The 24,971-nt window shown below is 47.7% G+C and overlaps 1 protein-coding gene and 1 long non-coding RNA gene across 2 annotated transcripts in view; one reads left to right on the top strand and one right to left on the bottom strand.

Annotated features, from left to right (window-relative positions):
* ATP23 (ATP23 metallopeptidase and ATP synthase assembly factor homolog) overlaps window positions 1–24,971 on the top strand; it is a 102,618-nt gene that overhangs the window by 5,070 nt on the left and 72,577 nt on the right. The window lies entirely within an intron of this gene.
* LOC131838535 (uncharacterized) lies at window positions 10,534–11,616 on the bottom strand. The gene is made up of 2 exons (XR_009356639.1): window positions 11,480–11,616; window positions 10,534–10,774 (listed from the first exon to the last, which is right to left on the bottom strand). It is a non-coding gene; the product is annotated as an uncharacterized LOC131838535 (long non-coding RNA).

Raw genomic sequence — 24,971 nt, 5'->3', positions numbered from 1 at the left:
ACACATCCACCCATGCTTCTGTCCAGAGGAACCAAACACCTGTGGTTCTTTGACACCCTTTGCCTCCATACTTTTGCACACACAGTTCTTTCTGCCTGGATGCCTTGCTTCTTCTCTGTGGCTGACTCCTCATCCTATCAAATACATTTCAATTGCCATTTCTTCCTCAAATCCTTCTAGGTCTCTCTGAGATGCTTCTCTGTGTTCCTATTTTCATATCTGGTTGTTCTGGATGCGCACCCCCCCCCCCCGGCATATAAGTTCCTTGAGGGTAGTTACTGTCTTTTTTCCTCCGGACTGCTAATGCCCCTCGCTGAGCCTGGCACATAGTAGGCTCTGTCGGAAGCCAGTCCCAGTAGGCATCTTCCTTCTTGCTCTACTCCTGGGACATTGAGCCAGGAAGACTGGGAGGCAGGATGCCAGCATCCTAGGCACTTTCTCTACCACCCAAGAAGTGGGAGTCCTGGACCCAGAGTGGAACCTGGGAGCCTAACCGGCAGCATGAACACGGCAGCCTGGAACCGGGGAGTCCTCTCTGCCCAGGGCTTTGGAAACTAGGCTGAAGCCAACAGAGGCTTGGTGAAACCAATGGATATGCCTCACCCTGGCATTCCCAAAGGACTCATTGCGTGCACGAACCTGCAACAGAGCAGACCCTAGACCTCCCCATCCCATAGTCAGTGTGTAAGATAAAGACAAATGGTGCTGTTTGGGCGGGTGCCCGGACTCCCGCCACCCTCAATCCGGGTTCCTCCCATGCACAGCCTCCCCTCCTTTTTCCCACCAATTAGCCGTAGGTGGCCATGTGATCTGCGCCCCCAACCGCCACTAATCGCTGGGCTGCAGCCCTTCTCCTAAATAAGCGACAGGAGTGGATTTCTGGGCCGCATTTCCAGGTTCCTTAGACGAAGCTAAACCTTCTCTTTCCCTTGCTTCCACCCCCTTCCACCACCATCCCCAACGCCAACGCCAAAGGCTGGCGCCTTGGGAAAGGGAAGGGGCCCCTCCTGTGCCCCACCCCCAGCCCTCCAGTCATTCCTGCCCGGTGCAGCCCCTCCCTCCACCACCGCTCTGCAGGGCCCCTATAGGGGCACAGCTTGGGTCGCCACTTTCCAAACCCCTGGCGGGTCTTTGAGGTAACCCAGCCCTTGGGGGGGGGGGCGGCAGCATGCCCCTGATCCAGGATGGCGACCTAGAGGCTTTCCAGGGTTGCACATTTTGGTCCCTTCTCGACAGACCCAGCGTAGGCCAGATTCGCTTTGGATTCTGGAGCTCTGGGAGTGATGCACGGGCGGGTTTTTAACATCCAGCCCCTACTGTGTGTCTGGCTCATTCTGAACACTCAGGCTTCTTACCTCCAGCTCCCTCTGCACCCCAGGCTGGGCGCATACCTTTACCTGCTGGAACACAGACACTAGCAGGGAGTCACTGAGGCATGGCAGCTCAGAGGGCTAGAATCTCTGCTCTTGCCTGCAAAGTGGACAAGGAGGTGGGAAGACTGGGTAGAGCCCATCTCTTAGTTCAGGACTCTATCTAGGCCAAGTCAAGAGCTAACCATGTTCCCTCTGGTTAGTCTGGGTTCTAGACCTCTTATAGCTGTACTTTGCGGCTGGAGATAGGGAAGCTAAAGGGATTGCTTTCTCTCCGGGCTGGGCAGATGGTCCTGAAACGGCTTCCTCCATTCTGGTGCCAAATCAGATACTTAGCAAGCCCTGTACTGGAGAGCTGACCCTGGCCACACCAGGGAGCTTTGGCTTCTATTTCGGTTGAGGTGCGATTGAGCGGATTGAAAGGGGTGGGCGGTACCAGCCACAGCCACCCTGCTTGAGAGGTATGACCCTGTAGGAAGGAGAGTAGATGATGGAATGGAGATGGCAGAGGGGAGCCACATTTTGGATAGAGGGAGAGGTCTGCATTTTTTGGTGAATCATTAATTCACTCATTCAAACATTTATTGAGCCCTTACTAAATGCCATTCATGTATTCAGTCATTTGTGTAATCATTGACTTGCATAATCATTAGCCTGTCCTGAGGCTCCCGTGAGTAAAACAGGATTGCTGCCCTCATAGAGCTCGAAGTCTCATAGGAAAGCCAAACGTGCAAGGGGCATTCACAGTGCTGAGAGCACCCATGGGGCACGGGGGCTGTGGGAAAGAGGAGCACTTAGCCCAGATTAGGTGGGGGAGGAGGCTGGCTAAAGACAAAGTGTTAGAGGCCTGAAGTACAAACCATCCTTAATCTGTTGGGCCTAGTGACAGTAGAGAAGGAAAGAATGAATAGCCTTCCAGGTACAAGGCACAGTGTGTGCAAAGTCCCAGAGGCACATTCTGGAAACTGCCAGTGAAGTCGGGTTGGCACAGAGCCACGCAGTTGCTGGCTGACAAAACAGGAGGAGATGGAGAGATTGCATTTGGGAGAGGAAGAGGGCTGAGCTGATAAATAATACCGCCCGGGAAGGTGCCCCTTGGAGTCCCACCTAGGGTCTTGCAGGAGAGCTGTAACAGAGGATGGGATAGCTCCTTTTATAGTTGCTTTATAAAATCAATATTTATTTTTATCAAGATACTACATACACACAGCTTAAAAAGTCAAATAGTTCTGAAGGGCTGTAACAAAAACAGAAGTTCCCTGGCCTTTTTCCCAATCTTTATCCTACTCCCTAGGGGCAACCACTTTCAACTGTTTTAGCTATTTCTTCTGGTATTTCCTTCCTTATTTCCAAATAATCTATGCACTGCCATTCTGGATTCTTCCAGTTCATTTGTTGACTTGTTTTGGTGGATGGGGATTTTGATTCTTGCTCTCCTCTTCCCCAGTTCCACCCCCTTGATGTTTAGATCATAATTTATGGTTAAATCCTTGTTCAGTGATTTCATTATTGACTTTGAAAATATTGTTTACTTTTGAGGCAAGTATTCTGGATTACATTTCCTCTTCTAATGTAACTTTTTGTTGGATGCTCTGTTTACATTTCCTTTCTTGTACAACTTTCTTGTTTTTCCTGGAGTTAATTGCCTCATTTTTTTCTTTGCTTGGATTTCTTTGAATCTCTGGCTCTGTCTTCCCACACCCTTCAACAGTTCTGTAAAACGCCTTCTCAGTACAATTTTGCATATGGCCAAACGTGTCATATAATCTTATCGGTCCTTTTTTGTTTTTCCTAGGAGACATTTGTCCTGGGGAGCTGCCTCCTTCTGCTTTTCTCTGGGTGCGTTGCTCTCTGGTTGAGGTCTGTGGCATATCTGTCACCCTGGGACTTCTCATTGCCAGTAGTTAAGACTTCCCTTTGCCCTGGGATGTCTGGGTGGCTCAGTTGGTTAAGCATCTACCTTTGGCTTTGATCATGATCCCAGGGTCTTGGGATCAAGTCTCACATTAGGCTTCTTGCTCAGCTGGGAGCCTGCTTCTCCCTCTGCCCCTACCCTTGCTTGTGCTCTCTCTTTCTCTCTCTGGCAAGTAAATAAAATTTAAAAAAAAAAAAAAAAAAAAAAGGATTCCCTTTGCCCTGTTCCTCTTTCAAAGACTCAGTGTCTTTCTTTCTCTCTGTATTTCTTTGTTTGGATGAAACACATCCTCCAAGAGCTTCTTGAGAGAGTGCCTTGGAGGTATAACATTTTGCCTACCTGAAATGGTTTCATTCCCACCCTCGCTTTTGCTTCATAGTTTTGGGCTGGGTATAGAATTTTAGGTTGAAATCATTTTCCAGGGTGCCTGGGTGGCTCAGTGGGTTAAGCCGCTGCCTTCGGCTCAGGTCATGATCTCAGGGTCCTGGGATCGAGTCCCGCATCGGCTCTCTGCTCAGCAGGGAGCCTGCTTCCCTCTCTCTCTGCCTGCCTCTCCATCTACTTGTGATTTCTCTCTGTCAAATGAATAAATAAAATCTTAAAAAAAAAAAAAAAGAAATCTTAAAAAAAAAAAAAAAGAAATCATTTTCTATCAGATCCTTTGTCTTGCAGCTTTGAAAATTTTGCAGTTGAGAAGTTTCATGCTATTTTGATTCCTGAGACTTTGAATTCATCTCCCTCCCCCACCCCCACTTTTAGGATTTTCTCTATTATCCCTGATATATGAAACCATGATAATGTAACAGCATGGGTCATTTTTCATGGCACATGCTAGGACTCTTTAATCTGACAGTGGTTTTCAAAGTGTAGTCCCCAGGTAGCTACATCAGTATCACCTGTGGGAACATGATAGGTATCTATGCACATCGTGAGCCCCACCCCACATCTGATGAATAGAACCTCTCCTTAGGTCCCAGCAACCTGTGTTGTTGTTGTTTTTTAAAAGATTTTGTTTACTTATTTGATGGGGAAAGAGAGTGAGCACAAGCAGGCAGAACAGCAGGCGGAGGGAAAGGGAGAAGCAGTCTCTCCGCTGAGCAGGGAGCCCGATGTGGGGCTCAATCCCAGGACCCTGGGATCATGACCTGAGCTGAAGACAGATGCTAAACCAACTGAACCACCCAGGCGCTCCTGCAGCCTGGGTTTTGTTGTTTGCTTTATTGAGAGGTAATTGACATATATCATGGTATTAGTTGCAGGTGTACAACATAATGGTTTGACATTTGTACACACTAGGAAATGATCACTGCACTAAGTCTGGTTAACATCTGTCACCATACAGGGGGACACATTTTTTTTAGGATGAGAACTTTTAAGATCTACTTTCTTAGCAACTTTCAAATATGCAATGCAGTATCATTAACTGTAGTCACCCTGCTGTATATGGCATCCCTGGGAAGTCTGTACCTCCTGACTCCCTTTACCCACTTGGCTTACTGCTACTTCTGGCAGACATCAGTCTGTTCTCTGTGTCTACGAGGTTGGTTTTTTGTTTGTTTGTTTTTTAGATTCTGCATATAAGTGAGATCTGACAGTATTTGTCTTTCTCTGTCTGATTTATTTCACTTAGCAGAACACCCTCAAGATGCATCTACATTGTTGCAGATGGCAAGATTTCCTTCTTTTTTATCACTGAGTAATATTTTATATATTAAAATATATACATATTTTAATAAATATAAAAATATATAAAATATTACTATAATATAATATAATATAATATATAATTATATAATATATAATTAAGTAATATAAAAAATTACTATTATTATATAAATATATCTATATATTATATATCATATATATTATATATAAAAATATATTTTTAATATAATATATATTATATTAAAATATATATAAAATATATAAAATAATATATATTATTTATATATTATATATATAAAATATATAGAAAGCTATATAGAACAGCTTATTAGAGAGAGCTTACTAGAGAGCTTATTAGAACACAGATTTTATATATATATATATATATATATATATATAATAAGCTAATAAGCTCTCTAGGTGTTTTTGTGCCTGCCAAGGTTTAAGAACCTCTGTTTTATCAATTTATGTCTTTACTTCTGGGAATTTCTTTGTTATTTCTTTGAAGCATCTATAATTCTTATTTAGATACTGGACCTCTTGGAGTGATCCTTTAATTTTCTTATTATTTCTCTTATTGGCCGTCTCTTTTTTCTATTTTCTGGGAGATTTTGTTAATCTTATATTCCAATCCACTTACTATGTTCTCATGAACATTTTCCTTCTTTCCTTTCTCCCTCTCTCCCTTCTTCCCCTCCCCCTCCCCCTCCTTCTCCTTCATCTTCCTCCTCTCCTCCTCCGCCTCCTTCTTCTATTTTCAAGAGTGCTTTCATGTTCCTTGTTCTTTTCTTTTCCTTTCAAATGGTTTCATGTTCTTGGTTCTCTGGATGCATATGCAGTGTCATCTCTTTGAAGATATTAATTTGAAATGTTCTCTGTATGTTGTTTGTTTCCTCCAATTTCACATTTTCTGTTGTTTTGCTATGTATCACACTGTAGACTTTTCATAGATGTCTGTTCTTCCTTGGACATCCATTCATAGTTGAAAAGGAGGCACTGGGCGCAGTTGGAAAGTCTCAGTGTGGGCTCATGGTAGGGCAGTCAGGTGGCTGGCTGGACTCTTTCATTGGGGAGCTCCAGTTGTCAGTAGCAGTGGCACAGTCTGGTTTTTCCAGAATAGGATCCTTTAGTCTAATCTCCAGCTAGAAGGGTATAAGGCTGCTTGCCCAGAGTCCGAGAGCTGGGTGTAGCATGGAAAGTGGGGAGCCATGTGTGGCAAGCAGGCTGAGTAACACAATTCAGAATGCTGACTTTCACTCAGTTTTTGTTCCCACTCATTCTCTCCACCACCTCCCCCAGGAAAGTTCAATATCTCCAGAATCCATCTTCCTGTTTCCTGCAGGAGTGGGGAAGGGGACACAATAAGTCACTTGATTGGGTACAGCTGACTTTCCTGACTATCGAATTGCTCTTTAAATAGATCTTTGAAGAGGTCCCCAGGTTTTTAGACCCCTGTATTCTAGTTTACTTGCAACTTCCAATTCCCAAGCTTCTCTGGGATTCTGAGGGAAGAGTCAGCTTGCCTTTTTTGTTTGTTTGTTTTAAAGGTTATTTATTTATTTACTTGAAGTGGGGGCAGTATGATGGGGGGAGGGGCAGACAGGGAGGGAGAAGCAGACTTCCCCCTGACCAGAGTGTCCAACAGGACACTACACAAGACACTGCATGTGGCTCGATCCCAGATCATGACCTGAGCCAAAGGCAGACACCTGAAGGACTGAGCCACATAGGTACTCTAGCAGCTTGCTTCTTATGGGTTTGTGCCTCTGGACATTTTGGGCCTGCCTTTTTTTTTTTTTTTTTTTTAGACAAGTATTACTCATATTTAATAAAATAATAATGACCTTTATCCTTCTGTCCCATATTTTCACTGTTTTCCTTTTCTAATATTACTTATCTGAACTGCTTACAAACTTTTTTTTTTTTAACATAATGGTAAAACTGAGCAGTAAAACATAAAATTGGACTTTGACTTGCAGTTTTGCTCTTTTTAAAAAAAAAATATATTTTTAATTAGCATATCATGTATTTTTAGCCCCAGGGGTACAGGTCTGTGAATTGCCAGGTTTACACACTTCACAGCACTCACCATAGCACATTCCTTCCCCAATGTCCATAACCCAACCACCCTCTCCCTACCCCCCACCCCCTCACCCCGACAACCCTCAGTTTGTTTCGTGAGATTGAGTCTCTTATGTTTGTCTCCCTCCCGATCCCATCTTGTTTCATTTATTCCTTTCCTACCCCCAAACTCCTCATATTGCCTCTCAACTTCCTCATACCAGAGAGATCATATGATAATTGTCTTTCTCTGATTGACTTATTTCGCTAAGCATAATACCCTCTGGTTCCATCCACGTGGTTGCAAATGTGGGCCTGCCTTTCTAAGTTATTGGCCATTTTTGCATCCACTTTCTGTTTTCATATTATGTAGTTCAGGATTTTAAATGTCTCCTAGTTTGGTTAAATATGGAGTTTGTTTTTCTATTTCTTATTCTCCATGTGATTTTGGGGGGTTGATTTTTGAGGAGAAAAAGGAGATGGAAAGAGCTTTACTCCACCACTTTGTGACCAGAAGTCTGAGCTCTCTCCTCCTTTTCCTCCTCCTCCTCCTTCTTTAAGATTTTATTTATTTATTTGACAGAGTCACAGCAAGAGCAGGAACACAAGCAGGGGGAGTGGGAGAGGGAGAAGCAGGCTTCCCGATGAGCAGTGCACTTGCTCACATCTTCCGAAGGAAAGGCAATGGGTGGGAGAGGCCAGTCATTTAGAGGCATGGCCCCCTGGACACCAAGGAAGGAGAGAATTCTAAAAAGGGAGGGCAGTCACTTTAGTCTACTTTAGCACATGCTGAACATCCATGGAGCGCCTTGGCCAGGTCACAGAGAGTGGGGGTGCCCGTGTAGTCTGGGCCTCTGTCCCTGAGCTTTCGCTTTCAGAACCCACCAGGCATTTTCCAGGGTCTTAGGGCCATTTCATCTCTTCTTCTGTGTGGCCATTCTATATCTCGGACGTGTGCCGAGTTCCTCCTGGCCACAAATGCTGCTCCTGTCACATGCTCATGTCGCTGCATGGCCCCAGATCTGCATCGGTCAGAATCCCATGGTCACAGGCCTCAGAAAGCAATGCTGGCTAACGGAAGCAGGAAGACAGTTGAGTGGAAGGTTAGCAGGCAGTTCATGGATTCAACAGCACTCCCCATCTTTTTTTCTGTGCTGGTAAGCCTTGATTTTGTTCCTGAATGTACAAAGCCCTGTCCCCAGGGAAGGAGATCCCCATCAGCCACAGGAAAGGAAGGTTAAGTGTAGGCACCTGGTCAGGGTGCTTCTGCCTCCTCCCAGCCCCTGGCTTAGGCCCAGGCATGTGGGGTGGCTCTGACCAATGAGACACAGGGGAAGCCAGCTAGGCTGGGGTCCTGACAGAGCCTCAAGCTGTCTGGAAATTTGAGGGGAGCCTTGACTTTACTGAAGATGGAATTAACCCTCTCTGCCTCCGAAAAATGGTATACTTGCTCATTGTTTAAGTCACTTTTAGTTGGTCTTCTGTGGCTTTCAACCAAAAGGTTCTAATTATCACATAAATACCAGGTATCTTCCCTGGGTATTTGGTGGGGTGACTGAGGGAAAAGAAACTGATTTTGGTTCAAAGAGTAGCACTAATAAGATTTCAAAATAAAGGAGGCTGATGCATCTTTTAGACACACAAGAATTACCCAACAGCTGAGAATGGCTGGATGATGCTTGAGAGTAGGGGAACCACTCAGGAAGGAGGTCACCACTCATCAAGTAGACACTTGCTGTATACCGGGTGCCGTGAAAGGGGCGAGGATGAGCATAATGATAGGCAGAAGACAAGATCCCCTGCTGTTGTGAAACTTTCAGCCCACGTGTGGTGGGGAGACCACTAACGGGCAAATAACAAAATAAACAGGATAAGATAATGTAAGGTAATTCCAGGAGGGTGTTAATTTTGATAGATGGCAGTCAAGGAATTCCCCTCAGAAGAAGAGACCCAAAGGGACAATGAGCCAGACGCATGAGTAACCACACAGAGATTTCCCAAATGTTTCAGGGCAGCAGTCGGCTCTCTCCTGGCTGAGAATTCAGTGCCCATTCCAGAAACGGAAGGGGTGGCAGTTGGGCTGGCCTTGGAGGCTCATGCGGGCTGGGAGTGACAGAGTAGCTGGAGACCTCCCCTGCGGCAGGACAGGCTGGGAACTTCAGTGTCACTGACTTTCTGGGGGCTTGAAAAGTCTGAATGGAGTATCTGGAGGGTTGGAGCCTGTGGGTTGAAGGAAAGACACTTTGGGTCAGCAGATGACCCTCTGGTCTCTGAGGGCCTAGTTACTTTCTGTCTCCCCTTGCCCATCCAGCCTGGAGTTCCAGACTGTTCCCCTGTTTTAACATGTCCTTTTTTAAAAAAAAAAAAAATTATTTTTTAAAAGATTCATTCATTCCTTTGACAGAGAGAGAGCGAGCGATCACAAGTAGGCAAAGAGGCAGGCAGAGAGAGAAGGGGAAGCAGGCACCCCACTGAGCAGAGAGCCCGATACCAGGGCTCAATCCCAGGACCCTGAGATCATGGCCTGAGTCAAAGGCAGAGGCTTAACCCACTGAGCCACCCAGGGGCCCCTGTTTTAACATGTCTTAATTTGGGCTGCTGTAAGAGAATGCTATAGACTAGGTGAGAAATGTATTTCTCACAGTTCTCTAGGCTGGGAAGTCCAAGATCAAGGTGCCAGCGGTTTCATTCTGGTGAGGGTTGCTTCCCGGTTCAGAGAGGGCTGTCTTCAGGTTGCATCCTCGCAGAAGGAGTGAGAGAGCTCTATGGGGTCCCTTTTATAAGAGCGCTAACCGCATTCATGAGGGCTTATGACCCAATCATCTCCCAAAGGCCCAACTTTTAATACTATCACACTGGGGTTTAGGATTGCAACATATGAATCTCATGGAGACACCTTCAGGCCATAAAAAACAGCTCAACCTGATCAATAAGCGCCTCCAGAGTGTTTTGTGTGGCTTCTGCTAGGAGCGTGCGTGGGATGGATACCGCGACAGAAAGACCTGGCCTCATGGAGCTTGCCAGTCAAGGATTAGAGAATACTGTCTCTGAAGCAATTAGAGAAGAATTTATCAGCAGAAAATCAAGATACCCCATAGGGTTAGAGACCATGGGTGGCCATCACAAGCCCCTCACTTGGTTACAAGCTCCCAGCCCAGCACCAGTAGCCCTCTTCTCCTGGCCCACTGCTCCCTTCTTCCCCTAGGGCTAAGGGACTGAGCACCCCCCAAGCCCCTTGAGGGGTAATTCATCTAGTTGGAGCCTGACACATGATTTCTGCTTATTCTCTGCGGCCTTCCTCTAGTCTTCTGGGGATGTGGAGGAGGAGGAGGGAGGGACCAGTCGGCTGGATTATAGGGCTCCTTTGCCCATGACATTGCTCCAGTGAGCTTTTGGGTCCTTGTTTTGGGGGTCCTGTAGCTGAACGAGTAAGAAAAATGCTGATTGCTTGCAGTGTTGGTCTGTTGAAGAGGCAGACCACTAGCATTTTCTTTGTATTATCTCATTAAACGTACACAACAATCCTGGTAGGTGGGGACTTTATTCCACATAACAGTAGAAGAGACTAAGGTGCAGAGAAGTAAGGTCACGTGAGCTAGTCAACCCGCTAGTAACTGGTGCAAACCCAAGCCGTCTGCAGCATCCCCGATTGATGCCGTTGCCCGTGCTGCCAAACTGGATCATTCTGGGAATTTCCCTTCTTGCCACAACATTAAGAACCATGCGGGAGGCCATTCTGCTCGAGGACCAGTTCCTCTCCTCCCTGTGTGAAGAGAGGGAGTTGGGATTCGAGAGAAGAGGAAATCCAGAAAAGACACTGCCATATCAGCTTTTTTTCCTTAATGCTCCCCAGGCAGGGAGCTCTGACTTTTGATTTGCCAGGTGTCTCTCTGGTCTTCTAATTAACACCAGAGTCCGCCTCCACCAGATCCCTGCCTATAGCTGTGGTCCATAACCCTGTGGCTCAGAGACCTGTCCTCTGGGAGAGCCAGGGAGGACAAAGCAAGGACCAACTCTGGGTGGAGTTTCCTGTGATATGTTCCCTTTGCCTCTTCTATAAAAAGCTCCAGTATGATCTACCCCATCTATGGTGGAGTCCAGGGTAGCAAAGTGTGCGGGAGGAGGAAAAAATCAAGCTGAAACAGCTCCTCTTTGCCTCCCTGGATTCTCTTCCAAAATGCTGTCAGCACTGCCAGTTGGAAAATATTTTTCTCCCTCCCTTTGTCTTCTTTCTTATTTAAAAAAAAAAAAAAAAAAGCCATCTGGTGTCAAATTCACTCCTGGCACATCATAAAGGGTAGCACTAAAAATGTCCCTGAAAAACTAAAAGCAAAACCACAGCAGTACACATGGGATTTAATCTCAGCATCCTAGAATTTCAGAGTGGCCAGGGGCCTCGGGGATCCCACCTTTCCTGGTACATAGGAGGAAACTTGAGGCTGGGGTGGGGGGTGGGGGGTTGGCTCACTCTCTCCAAAATGTTTCTTGAGCGCCTACTATGTTCACGAGGCACCCTTCGGCGTGGAAGACCGATCGTGAACAGAAAATCCAAAACTCCCTGCCGCCTTCAGAGGACGGTGATGGCTCTTGCCGGGTCCTGGGGCCTGCCTCTGCCCCGCGTTCCCCAGCGGCCCTGGGGGCGGGCGCCCGGCTTAGGCCATCGCAGCCCCGCGCTGCGCCGGCGGCCGCCCGCGTGGTTGTCACCTCCCGGCTGCGGGCGGGCCCGGGCGTCGGGTGGCGCCGCTTCCCCTGCCGGGTCGGCTGTTTACACTTGGGCGAAGTTCGCCGCGCGCCGCCCCGGCGCGGTCCCCGGCGGCTGTCGCCGTAATCTCCCGCCACTTCCTCTCGCCGCCGCTTGGGCTCCGCATTCCTCAAGGTTGAGCAACAACTTTCCCTCCGAGGGCGGCTGGGCTGGCGGCCAAAGGGGCACAGCCCGGGCCTCGGTGCCTCCCGCGGCACCCCAGACGCGGGCCCCCAGTCTTTGCCCCCTCGCCCCCGCCCCGGGAGACGAGGCTGCTACGGGGTGGGAGGAGGGGGGCGCAGGCCCGGGGTGCAGCTCCGAGTTCCCGCCGGCTGTGGCGGGATTGCCTGAGCTCGGGGGGGGGGGGGGGGGGGGGGGGGCCTGACCCTGGCCTTGATGGTGGAACTGCTGGTGCCCGCTGACCTCCCGGTCTGGCATCCTGCACGCGGATAAGTTTGCTTCGAGTTTCTGCTCCAATTCTGAGGATTCTTTGACGACGGAGAGAGGAGGGTTTGGAGTAACTACAGAGAGAGGTTCTAACCCAGTTCTTGGCCTGAATGTGAATATTTACAGCAGTCGTATTAGTACAGGCACTTGAAATACACTCTCATGCCTACTGAGTTTCAACGTATTTCAGGGATTTCTTACTATTTCCCTTATTTTAGGAACTCGAAAGCCCAGACTTCTAATTTCATGACTAGTTAGAAGCCCAGAAGGATTTAGCCCAATGGGGAACCCTCTCGGGAGCCACCTCAGGTCTGCTGAGCTCTCAGGTCAAGCAAAGCCCTTCCTGCCCGGTAATGTGACCAGGAACTGGCTCAGCTTTTGCCACTAAGGAGCTGAGTGCTGGAGCTAGAGTGGGAGGAGATACTATTAAGCTCACAACCCACTTAAATACAAGCTCCAGTGGGGATTTGCCTGTTTTGTTTACTGCAGTATCCCGGGCTCTGAAAACAATGCTTGGTACATAGTAGATGCTCAGTAAGTATTTGTTGAGTGGATGAATGACTATAGTCCAGGTCTTCAGATTCTTAAGAATGAAATATGTATCCTTCCTTCTCGCTCCTTTACGTTCCATTGAAACTCATGCTTGCTTTCTCTTCCTGCTTCTTAAAACTTGAGCTCACATTTTAAAGTCTCTCTGTGTGTGTGTGTTTTATTTTAGTTCATTTGGAATAATTTTAGGTTTACAGAAAAGTTGCAAAGATAGTATAAAGAGTTCCCATATACTCTTCACCCAGCTTCCCCCAAAGATAGTATCTTACATTACCCTGGTGCATTTGTCAAAAATGAATTAACATTGGTGCCATACTATTAACCAGACAACATACTTTTCTTGGATTTCATGTTTTTCCACTCATATCCTTTTTCTGTTCCAAGACCCGGTCTGGGATATCTCCTTGCATTTTGGGCTGGAAGCCTTTTAATGTGTAATCCAGATCTCATCATGTAGGGTCTCTCTCCTCTCGTCATGTAGGGCAATGATGCAGGAGGCAGAGTCCCTGGCACGGGACTGAGCTTCCTGTCTTGGGGGCCTAGGAAACACCTTGAGCCCTGGATTTCCTGAGAGTGATATTAAGGGATTCCTTCTGAGTCGGCTTGCTGGCTCTGGGAGCATCTGGTACAAATCTAGACCCAGAGGCCTGCCCTGGGTCCTGCCCCTCTACCCCCACCATGCTTATACCAGAAAGGAGATGGACATGCTGCTCCAGATGATCTGACCCGGGTCTGTATTTCCTCTGGGACCTGTCTCTTCCCTGTGCCCCTCATTGCTGGTCTTCATGAGGGTTAGACCCCGTTCACTTCTGCACAGCCGCCCTCTCCTTTTCCCCCATCCTGGAATCCTCTCCTAGCCTGAAACCCTCAGGGAAGCAGCTGAGGATTCTCTTTGGGGCTATGTTACTTGCTCACAGCACACCGATTAGCTAGCCTTGGGACTGGAGATGATTGAAGTGAGGGACAATTCGTTTACTCAGTTGACAAGGATTTATCGAGCCTGGTTGAGTCACAAAGTTGAACAGTTCTGATCCTTGCTCTCTAAGATCTTATGGTCTGGAGGAAGAGGCAGGCAATGTGAACTAATAATCAGGGGACATGTCTTTATAGCAACAATGTGCATACACACTTAGGGACAGAGCCTGGTCGCTTGGATGGTGGAGGCACATTGGGACAACTCCTGAGGTCATGCTTGAGTTGGGTCTTGAAAGATGGATAGAAATTGGTAGGTGCTGAGGAAGGGGTCAAGGAGAGGAGAGAAGGGCCCTCCCAGCAGACGTGAAAGCAGGTGTGAGAGTGCAGATGCCTCTAAGCTTGTCGGATCTGCGGAGTAGCCCGGTGTGCCTGGAGCATGGGGATGTGTAGGATGTGGCAGGAGAGAGACAAGCTGGATAAATAGAACAATCAGGTCTTAGGTTCCGCAGTTAGGAGTTTAAACTTGGTTTGGTGGCTAGTGAGGGCTAGGAGCTCATTACTTCTTAGAATGGTCACTTGCGTTCCTCTTTGGAGCCTGGACTCTTGGTGAGAGGTAACGGGGTCTGAAACAGGGCAGTGGAGTTGGGGTGGAGGGGACAGACACCAGAGAGACTTAGAGGCAGGGCTCCGCCAGTGATTGGATAGTTGAGTAGGGTAAGGGGTAAGAGGAGTTAGGGTGAATTTAGAAGGAGTTCTGGTTTGCAGGATGAAGAGGAGAGGGATGGGGCGGGGTGGTGGGAGGTGCATGCACACATGAGCGTGTCGAGTGGGGGTGAGGGTGAGGGTGGGCCTGGCCAGGCCCCCGCCTCCTTGCCCAGAGGAGGCCCGTCTGGGGCCACAGGGGCAGTTGCAGAATGGGCCAGCTGAGGGTTGTTGTACTAGGGGGATCTGACCTGGGAGACCTTGGTTGGAAAGTGGGGAGTGGAGGGGGGGATCTGGAAGAGATGGGTGGGGAAAGAGAAGGGGTGCGGTTTGGTTCCGGGAACTGAGGAGTAGGTCACCGAGTCACTCCAGATGGAGAGGCCAGAGGAGGTCTCAGCACCATCTAATGTGGGGACTGACTAGGTGGGGACCGGGCGGTCCATGGGGCCCGGAATAAACACTCAGAGGTGAAGAGGTGAGCAGGTGCGGTGGCTCCCCTGCCTTTGGGCATTTCAGGACCTGCTGGGATTCTGGAAGTGGCTGAAGTTCGCCTGAAGAGCGCTCCCTCTGGTTGTGGGAGGTGCAGAGGCACCAGAAAACACCTGTGGGCACAGTTCAAGTCGCTGGGAAGGGACTTGTGGCAAACTTTTAGGAACTATCCTGGCGGAAACCCTGATTTGTAGCTGGACACTGTCAAGAATTGTGAATATCTGTGATTTTGTCCTATTTATAAGCTAACAAATTGGCCCACGTCCTAGCTGCTGGCAGGAGCTGAGGCTCCTGGGCCAGAGATGAGGGACGTTTTGTTGTTCTCGGCAGAAGCAGAAGAACAGCGGCAGCCTCAGTTCCCCGAAGGCTTCACAGAGGGGCCCAGATGAGGTCTGTACACACGTGGGCTGTATTTCAGGTGAGGGACGCAAACGTGGGGAAACCGAATCTTTTATAATGGGCAGAATGCCTGTCCTTTGCTCTGGAGGGAGGCACCATATGCCTTCTGTGGATGTCCACGATCCCGGAAAGGATGGGCTGGAACTAAGGACTAGTCAGTGTTTCAATTGTAAGACGTGAAGAAATGGACTAGAACCGTGGAGAATTTTCTGCCAGCAAACACATGGCCAGGTACACCAAACAATACATTTCCCAGCTGCTCCGGCAGCTAGGTGTAACCATCTAAGTCGTGGTCTATGAAGTGCAAGCTTTTGTGTGGCAGCTTCTGGGAGATTGCCAAAGATGGCTTGCATGTACCCTGGGTTCCTTCTTCCCATTTTCTTTTTTCCTGATGGCTGGAATGTGGACATACTATTGGAGTGTGAGCAGCCATGTTGGGCCAGGAGTGGCACGTGAAGAGTGAGGATGGCAGAGCCACAAGATGCAGGAGGTCCCTGTCTCTGATGGTACTGCTGGAACTTACAAACTAGGTCTGTGCCAATTGTATTCAGACTTCTTTACATGAGGGAAACGTAAACAGCCGTCTTGTTTCAGTGTTTTTTTTTTTTTTTTTTACTTTATGCAGCTGAATTTGATTCTAACCGATGCAAAGGGCTAGCACAGAGGAGGACCAACAGAGGGTTAAACCTGTCAGCTTAGAGAAGGGTCAGGGGCACTTTTCCCTCTTCCCCTCACCTCAGCCTCAGCCGTGACAGGGGGAGGGGATGGGAAGCCACCGCTGGCTTGTTCACCACCCACTGGTGATGCCCCATTCACAAGGGGGCCCAGGCTGGCCACGCGACCCAGCAGCGTCCATTTGAAGGCAGCAAGCAACAAGCTGGCTCCATTCACAAACCCTGTCCTCCTTTGAAAACCAATCACCGTGCAAAGCGTGACTGGGTGGTGGCCAGCACAGGCCCATCTGTCACGCCCTTTCAGAGAGCCAGGAGAAGGCAGCCGGCCTGGGCTAGCCGCCCCTTTCCCTTTGTACCCTAGGGACGAGCACTGTAAGGAGATCACAGCGCCTACTGAATTATTCAGAGCTGCCCTGGGTGTCAGTTTTATTGTAAACATGCAGATTGCTCTGGGCTCCAAACTTCCAACCCTCCAGCTCCAGCTCCTTCCAGGATCTTTCCCTGGCTGCTTTGTGCCTGCGACTGGAGACTCCCCAGGTCTTGCCGGCCTAATTTGCTTTTGACTGGCTCCTACCTGCCGCCAGGCACGAAGGCCTTCGTGCCCTTTACCCACCACTTCTTCGGACCCCATTCTTTGCTCAGAGACTATCCTCCCCGCCACCCCAGCAGTCCTGCCTCTTCCTTGTCTCTTTCTGGCTTCGTTGCCTGAGCTGGTGACATCAGACTCTCCTGAGGGCCTGCCCATTGGGGACGTGTTAATAGCTGATCCCCCATGTCTGTGGGGCTCCCGCTAGTCCCCAGGCCTCGGGAGACTTCGCGGTCTCCCCTCCCTTTCCCGTGTTCTTGGCCCAGCTCAGCCTCTCCCCTTCCCCATGGCTCCTAGCTTCCCAGTTCTCTCTGGAGTTGGTCTGGAGAATACCCCCCAGCTGGTAATGAGGCAGAGATGGTAATGCACATTTAAGAGTAATGAAATGCAGTGATATTTCAGGCCTGACAGACCTATTTCTGGCAGCCTTAGAATTAAAGTGTGAGGCTTTGTACTGTAGCTGCTACTAGGAGCCTTCAGAGTTTTTCTAAAGATGTGAATAAAGCTTCCAGGGTTTCGGCTCAGATCACTGGGGCTATTTATCCTGCTGCTGCTTTCATTGTACCTTTTTATTTGAAATTTTAGAGCTTTTAGATGAAGGAAACACAGCAGCAAGTGCAAAGCATACAAAATATCCTGGTGGGGGGGAATGTCCTGGTTTTTCTCTGCAATTGTCCCTGCGGCTCTGAGGAGGAAGAGCTGCTATAGGGCTTCCGAACAGGGGGAGACTTGCCTCTGTCTCCCCTCAGAGTGCGGTCCTCCTGGATTCTTGCCCTGTTGCAGCAGGGAGTGCGGCCTCTTGAGAAAGCTAGAGGAGGGAGTCCCTGCCACCAAGATTGATGGGGCTGGGCGTGGGCTGCCCCTCCCTCGCTGCCTCACTGCTGTGAGTTGAGTGGATGCTGTGCTTGGTTGGGGAATGTGGTAGGAAGAAACAGATCCACTCTGGGTCAACAGTGACAGCTCATTTTTCCAACTCCAGCAAGAAAATCCAGCCTCCTCCTTCCCATCTCTGCATCCAACCCCATCCTCCCATGGCCACCAGGAAGATGACAGCCACCTACAAGGAGAGGCCACGTAGGGCAGTGGTGCAAGGCATGGGCTCTGGTGTCCAGCAGACCTGGGGGTGCATCCTGGCTCTATGCACCAACTGCAGGGTCCGGGGCAAGCCACTCACCCTTTCTGGACTTTGGTGTTCCCATCTGTAAAATGGGGACAATGATGCATCATTTACTGTCCTTGGGATGTGTGCCACGTGGGAAGTAGCAATGTCTATTATTAATATATTGAAGCTGTCTTGGGAGTCAGGAGAGCTGGGTTTCCTTCCTGGCATGGCCACTCATGGGCCATGTCCCTTCTCTCCGCCACAGCCATGGAAAGAGAAGGGGCTTAGGGTCAGACAGAACTAGGTTCCGACCCCATCTCCCTCTTCTTTTGGCTTTGTGAGCTTGGGCAGGTTGCTTTTCCTCCATCCCAGTTTCCTCGTCTGACAAAACAGTGATCATGCGCTCTTGCCTCAAAGAGTTGTGGTAAGGGCTTGATGAGATCCTCTTAACTCGGAATCCACATGGTGCCTGGCAAATGGTAATTGTTGTGTCAGTAATGGCCCTCTTTCCCCTTCCCTTCTCCTCCCTCTGCTTCTGTTCAGAGGGAAAGTTCAGATCCAGCCACCAGTTCACCGGAAATGCAGGAGGAAGATAAGCATGTTAAATGTCAGCAGGCAAGGGGAGATGGCAAAATCCAGAATTGGGGAAATTCCAGAGGAGAGATGACCCAGAATCTTCAACGAGTAAATGACATGAGAGAGAAAGAGGGAGAACCAAATGGGATGTGTGGATCCTGATTTGAACAAACCAACTGGGAAAAACTAAGAGACAGAAATGGGGCTAATGGCTGGGTATTTGGTAACATGAAGTAATTGTCATTATTTTTTAGCTGTAATAATGGTATTGTGATTGCAGTTAAAAAGTCTTTATCTTTTAGGACACATACAGAAGAAATGACAGATTAAGCGAAACAGCGACTGGGATTTGCTTTAAAGTCATGCTGTGGAGTAGAGCGAGGAGGGGGTGGGTATTGGCCATGTGGATAAACAACTGAAGCTGGGTAATGGTAGATGGGGTTTTGTTAAACTACTTTCTCTCATCTTGTATATGTTTGAATATTTTCATTAAAAAAAAAAAAAAAAAAAGGCAGTGATCCTTTCTAGACGGGAAGTGTCTTCTCCCATCTGTTTCTTCCTCGGCATCCTCCCAGCCCCGCCCTCGGCTCCTGCCGCCTTATCCGTGCCTGGACTGTCTGTGACGACAGCCTCCGATCGCCTCCCAGACTTGGGTCTCTCTCCCTTCCAATCTCCTTCCCATTCTGCCACCAAGCTACCTTCCTAAAACACGAATCAGATCAAGTTACCTCCTTGCTTAAAAACCTTTTGGAAGCACCTTATTGCCAGTCATCTATTATAGTCTAAAATCCTTATGATTTTATGATTTCACTGAGTAAACTCAGCGTTCCTGCCCAGTTCCTATTCTGGTATAGTCGTCACCCTCTCATGAAGCCTGGCTGTGCTCACACTGGTCAGGCATTCTCTGACCTCCAGAACTTCTCTTACACGGCTCTCTATTCGGTGGGTCCTCTCCCTTGACCCTAGCTTCATTTATTGAAGACTAAAGTATTTTTCGAGGCTCAGTTCAAACGTTATTCATCTTCATGCTTTCTGGAAGTCTTTACACTCTTCACCAGATATCTCTGCCTCTCTGCCTTCTGGCATATCTTCTGGTAGAATCTCACTTCCTGGCTTTCTGAGGATGGATGGGGCCATGTGACCAGTTTCAGCCAATGAGTTATACATGGAAGTCATACATTTCATTCCTGGGCCAAGAATTCAGTTGCTAATTCAAAACCCTCTGGAGCTCTCCTTCTCTCTGGCTCAGCAATATCCAGATATCAGCTGCTCCCTCGGGCTGGGTTCTGGCTTGAGCATGATGCCACGGACTAGAAACTCCTGTCCACCACGAGGTCTATGTAGTGTGGAATAAATTAATCTGAGGGGTTATTTGTTTCTTCAGCATAACCTGGTCTATCCTGACTAATACTGCTTCCCTCTCTGATTTGGAATCAACTGTGCTGTTATTCTCTGAATATTATTCTCTGAATAGTTTTGCCTTATCATCCTGTATATGTAACATGTCTGGATAATACAGCCCTGGGGGTAAGGAATTCTATTTTATGGTCTTTGCATTTCAGTCCCTGGCACTCGGCATGGTGCCGTGCAGAGCAGAGGCATGAACTGAGTACCTGGCAGTCTGTGGTTGGGATGGGTATAGACAGGGATGTGTAGGGGTTAAGATGTCCCATTCTTGCGAGGGGGCCCCCACATGCATTAGTCATGAAACTGTGATGGTTTGGAGATAGAGCTGGAATCTGGCTTGGATATTCTCAATGGATGGTATGCCCAGCCCCAGGCGATGGATCAATACTGGTCTAAGGCAGTCACAATAATTCCCTTCCCTTGTGGTTATGATTAGTTCACACGTGGGCACACAGTCTAGTTCCAGATGATGAGCTGTAAGGGGAAGTCCTATTCCATCCCTGAAAAACAGAGAGAGATGAGAAATGCACCTAGTCTCTCCTAATTTGGATCTCCCCGAAAGCAGAGACTGAGAGAGGACTCAAATGCTGATAGTTTATGTGGGAGGGGACCCCAAGGAGCAGGAGAGACAATGCAGAGAGGATGAAACAGGAGAGAAAGACAAGCCAACAAAGGGTGCATTTCTGAACTTGTTCCACTGGGGCTCGATCCTGCTGGATGTCCACTGAGGGACATCAGAATTGTCCCTCCAAATGGCAGGAGGCCAGGGCATTTATCTAATGACTTTCATTGGTTGCCAGTGGCCCCTAATTATATTGGAACTGGATGTTCACCGGTGACTTCTCAATGGCCAGAAATTGGGCACATTTCATCTAATTCCTTCTTTGCTGTGTTGTCCCCTACTTCCTGCTCCTGAACTCTCTTCTGGTCTCCTTCCAATACTTCTCTGCAGCCTCTCTGACCATGTCTTTTTGATTTCCTTCCCAGGCTTCTTTTCCTTTTTCCACTCTGTGGATAGTCTCCTGGATTCTATTCTGGTCTTCCCCACTTCTGCCCACTCTTGCTGGGCAAATCAATTCATGAAATGGTTTCATCTGTTTCTATTGTGATGCCAGCTCCCAAATCCACCCCCACTCCCCAACTTTCTCTCCTGAGTTCTGCAGGCTTACATCTATTTATCTATCTAGCAAATATTTATTGCGCAGTTTGAATATGCCAGGAGTTGGGATAAAGCAGTAAATAGGAACTCACCTTCTAGGAGTGCTAGACAACGTGGAGAGCTAATAAGCAAAATTCAAATAGGTAAGTAAACCAGATAATTTTAGATAGTGATCAGCATTACACAGACAATGAAACAGGTCAATGTGACAGAGTTTGTGTGTGCATGTGTTTGCACTATTTTACAGTGACTGCTTACAGGGGTAGCATTTGAGCAGAGATCTAGTACAGGCATACCTCGGAGATATTGCTGGTTCAGGTCCAGACCACCTTAGTAAAAAGAATATTGCAAAAAGGGAATACCACAATAAAGTGAGTCAAATGAATTATTTTATTTCCCAATGCATATTAAAGTTGTGTTTACACTATACTGTAGTCTATTAAGTGTGCGATAAGATTATGTTTTTTAAAAACCTGATGTATTTACCTTAATTAAAAATATTTTATTGCTGGGTGCCTGGGTGGCTCAAGTCATTAACTGCCTTCAGCTCAGGTCATGATCCCAGGTCATGATCCCTGGGATTGAGCCCGGCATCGGGTTCCCTATTCAGCTGGAAGCCTGCCTCTCCCTCTCCCACTCCCACTAGTTGTGTTCCCTCTCTTGCTGTGTCTCTCTCTATCAAATAAATACACAAAATCTTTAAAGAAATTACTTCATTGCTACAAAATGCTAGCCATCATCTGAACTTTAGGCAAATCATAATCTTTTTGCTGGTGGAGGGTCTTGCTTTAATGTTTATGGCTGCTGACAGATCAGGTTGGTGAGTGCTGAAGGTTAGGATGGCTATGGTAATTTGGTAAATGGTAAAATGAGACAATAATAAGGTTTGTTGCATCATTTGACTTTTACTTTTATGGATGATTTCTCTGTAGCATGTAATGCTGCTTGATAGCGTTTTACCCAAAGTCAGACTTCTTTCCAAGTTTGAGTCCATCCTCTCAAGCCTGCTACTGCTTGACCAACCAAGTTGATGCGATATTCTAAGTCTCTTCAACTATCTTATTCCACAGTCTTCACAGCATCTTCACCAGGAGTAGATTCCATCTCAAGAAACCACTTTCTTAGTTCATCTGTAAGAAGCAATTCCTCATCCAGGGAAGTTTTATCATAAAATTGCAACAACTCAGTCCCATCTTCAGGCTCCACTTCTAATTCTAGTTCTCTTGCTATTTCCATCACATCCTCAGTGACTTCCTCCACTGGTCTTGAACCTCTCAAAGCTGTCCTTGAGAGCTGGAACCAACTTCTCCTAAACTCCTGTTCATGTTGATATTTTGACTTCTCATGCATCATGACTGTTCTTAATGGCATCTAGAGTGATTAATCCTTTCCAGAAGGTTTTCAATTTACTTGGCCCAGATCCATGAGAGAAGTCACCATCTATGGGAACTATAGCCTTTCAAAATGTATTTCTTAGGGGCGCCTGGGTGGCTCAGTCATTAAGCGTCTGCCTTTGGCTCAGGTGATAATCCCAGGGTTCTGGGACAGAGCCCCACATTGGGCTGCCTGCCCAACAGGAAGCCTGCCTCTCTCTCTCCCGCTTCCCCTGCTTGTGTTCCCCCTCTCAGTATGTCTCTCTGTCAAATAAATAAATAAAATACAAACACCTCAAATGTATTTCTCAAGTAATAAGACTTGAAAGCCCAGATGACTCCTTGATCCATGGGCTGCAGAGTGTACGTTGTGTTAGCAGGCACGAAAACAACATTAACCTCATTGCGAATCCCCGTCAGAGCTCTTGGGTGACCAGGTGCATTGTCAATGAGGGTAATATTTTGAAAGGAATCTTCTTTTCTGAGAAGTAAGTCTCAACAGTGGGCTTAAAATAGTCACTAGACCATGTTATAAATAGGCATGCTGTCATTTAGGCCTTGCTGTTCCATTTACAGAGCACAGGCAGAGTGGATTCAGCATAACTCTTCAGGGCTCTGGAATTTTCAGAACGGTCAGGGAGCACTGGCTTCAACTTCAAGTCATCAACTGCATTGGCTCCAACCAGAGTCATTCTGTCCTTTGAAGCCAGGCGTTGACTTTTCCTCTTGAGCTATGAAAGTCTAGATAGCATCTTCTTATAAAGGCTGTTTCGTCTACATTGAAAATCTGTTCTTTAGTGTAGCCCCCTTCATTAATGGTCTTAAGCGGATCTTCTAGATAACTTGCAGCAACTTCCCCATCAGCACTCGCCGCTTCACCTTGTGCTTTGATGTTACAGAGACGGCTTCTTTCCTTGGGCCTCATGAACCAACCTCTGCTAGCTTCCAACTCTTCTCCTGCAGCTTCCTTATCTCTCTCAGCCTTCATGGAATTGACGAGACTTAGGCCCTTGCTCTTAATTATGCTTTGGATTAAGGGAATGTTGTGGCCGGTTTGATCTTCTATCTAAACCACCAAGCTTTCTCCATTATCAGCCATAAGGCTGTTACCCATTCCTACCATTTGTATATTCACGGGAGTAGCACATCTAATTTCCCTCAGGGACTTTTCCTTGCCTTCACAACTCGGCTAACTCTTTAGAGTAAGAGGCTAGCTTGTAGCCCATCGTGGCATTTGACCAGACTTCCTCACTAAGCTCAGTCATCTCTAGCTTTTGATGAAAAGTGAGAGACACGTGACTCTTTCTTGCACTAGAACACCGCGAGGCCATTGCAGGGTTATTCATTGGTCTGATTTCAATATTGTTGTATCTCAGGGAATATGGAGGCTGGAGGAGAGGGTGAGAGACCGGAGAACGGCCAGACAGTGGAGCAGTCAAGAACACACACAACTTTTATTACGTTTGCCATCTTTTTTTTTTTTTTTTTAAGATTTTATTTATTTATTTGACAGAGAGCAAGCATGAGAGAGGGAACACAAGCAGGGATAGTGGGAGAGGGAGAGGCAGGCTACCTGCTGAGCATGGAGCCCCTAGGGTTCGATCCCAGAACCCTAGGGTTCGATCCCAGAACCCTGGGATTATGACCGAGCTGAAGGCAGATGCCTAACGGCTGAGCCACCCAGGTGCTGCAAGTTTGCTGTCTTATATAGTTGCAGTTTATGGCACCCCTGAACAATCACAATAACACATCCAAGATCACTGAGCACAGATCATCATGACAAACCAAAATGTGACACAGAGACACGAAGTGGATAAACAACACCAACAGGCTTGCTTGATGTGGGTTTGCCACAAACCTTCAATTTGTAAAAAACGCCACAACCATCTGAGCCAGGTGCAGCAAAGCCAAGTGCAATAAAATGAGGTCCACATGTTGTGGTGTCTGTCATCTGCGGCTGTGCAAGTGTGAAGGCCACAAACTTATGAGTGCGCTTGAGGATGAGAAGGAAGGCCAGTGTGGTGGGAGCAAGGTCAGCACAAGGTAGCCTGGTGTGTGCGAGAAGACCTGAAAAATGGCAGGAGCCAGGTCAAGTACAGCAACATGAGCAAGTTTTCATCAAATCCCTAAGGAATGCTTACTTAGGCTTTTGCACACATTTGAGAACTGAGGACGATGGAGAAAGAGAACTTGGCATTGGAAAAAAACTCCATTTCAAAGTTCTTCTTCTTTTATTTTTTAGAAAAGATTTTATTTATTTATTTGACACAGAGAGAAAGCAGAAGCAGAGGGAGTGGGAGAGGGAGAGGGAGAAGGAGAAGCAGACCCCCCTACTGAGCAGGGAGCTGGATGCAGGGCTCAAGTGGGGCTCGATCCCAGGACCCTGGGATCATGACCCGGCCGAAGGCAGATGTTCAACCACCTGAGCCACCCAGGAGACCCCAAAGTTATTCTTAAAAAATTGGTTCTAGAAAGTGTAGAACATACACAAGTTTAAAATACTACCACATCCTCTTACATGCCCATCACCCATCTTCAACACCATCAACTTAATTTTACAAAGCAAACTGAAAATAGTAGCCAGGAAGGAAGGAGGAAAACCAGGGAAGTGCTGTGTCCATGAAGCATGTCAGAGAGAGAGAGAGAGAGAGAAAGAGAGAGAGGTAATCAGTGGAGAATTAAGGCAGAAAGGTTGTGTATGCTTAGCAGAGGTCATAGTCCTATGGCCCCATGGGGACCCACAGTGACACAGCGAACATGGTGGTTATGTGCGGGCAGCTTCCCTTCAACCTGTGTCCCCTGTTTCCTCTTTCAGACGATCTTCAGTGGCTACTGTATGGA

This window comes from Mustela lutreola, chromosome 8 (assembly GCF_030435805.1).
Source record: "Mustela lutreola isolate mMusLut2 chromosome 8, mMusLut2.pri, whole genome shotgun sequence".
Lineage (NCBI taxonomy): Eukaryota > Metazoa > Chordata > Mammalia > Carnivora > Mustelidae > Mustela > Mustela lutreola.
This window is presented reverse-complemented; position numbering and strand designations above follow the sequence as displayed.